The sequence below is a fragment of the Etheostoma spectabile genome, chromosome 21 (assembly GCF_008692095.1).
Source record: "Etheostoma spectabile isolate EspeVRDwgs_2016 chromosome 21, UIUC_Espe_1.0, whole genome shotgun sequence".
NCBI lineage: Eukaryota > Metazoa > Chordata > Actinopteri > Perciformes > Percidae > Etheostoma > Etheostoma spectabile.
The window spans coordinates 15,128,453-15,129,166 of NC_045753.1; the positions used below are offsets into that span (position 1 = coordinate 15,128,453).

At 34.2% G+C, this 714-nt stretch overlaps 1 protein-coding gene across 5 annotated transcripts in view; it reads right to left on the bottom strand.

Annotated features, from left to right (window-relative positions):
* The window catches only part of ptprea (protein tyrosine phosphatase receptor type Ea), a 52,458-nt gene that overhangs the window by 9,359 nt on the left and 42,385 nt on the right, over positions 1-714 (bottom strand). The gene's annotated exons all lie outside the window — the stretch shown is intronic.

Consider the following 714-nt stretch of genomic DNA (forward strand, 5'->3'; position numbering starts at 1 on the left):
CAACAAAGAATGGTTCACATTAGAAAAGATTCTTTTTCATTTTTATCTTTTATGTAGATGCACTCCCCTAACAAAATCACAGCAGTAGTCGAGAATTTATTATAATATATATAATATATATAATTTATAATTTATTATTTCCAAACAGAGCTTTTTATGTCATCTAAATGGTGAATGGTAAATTCTTTTTTCATATCGCAATATATATTGCAGGGGAAAAAAATCTTGTGCAGGCCTAATTGATACCGCTTTCGTGTCTGAACCGTTCATATGAAGCTACATCTACCATAAAGACTGGAACAAGAGTCTCTGCTGGTTGTCTGGTAACTGCTTCAGGCAGACAAATAACCTCCCATAAAACAGCTAATTGTCCATTTTTGTACATTTTAAGATATAACATTAATGAGTGAGCTTTAGAGGTGCTGGTACGCAGATTTTGTTTGCCATTTTTAGTGCTAAGCTAACCGGCCTCTGGCACCAGCCACATATTTTCCATGCAGACGTGACAGTGGTATACATCTTTTCATGTAAGCCTTGTAAAGATCGGTGTGCATAGGTAACAAAAAACAAATGACGCAATACATTATTAATGAGATGAGTAAAGGAACTGAAACTAAATAGAGGAAGAAGGGTGTTGAATATAATTACTGGTTGTTTCATTGTGAATAAATGCATGAGCTGTTGGGGAAAATCTGTTATCTGAGCTTTAAAAAA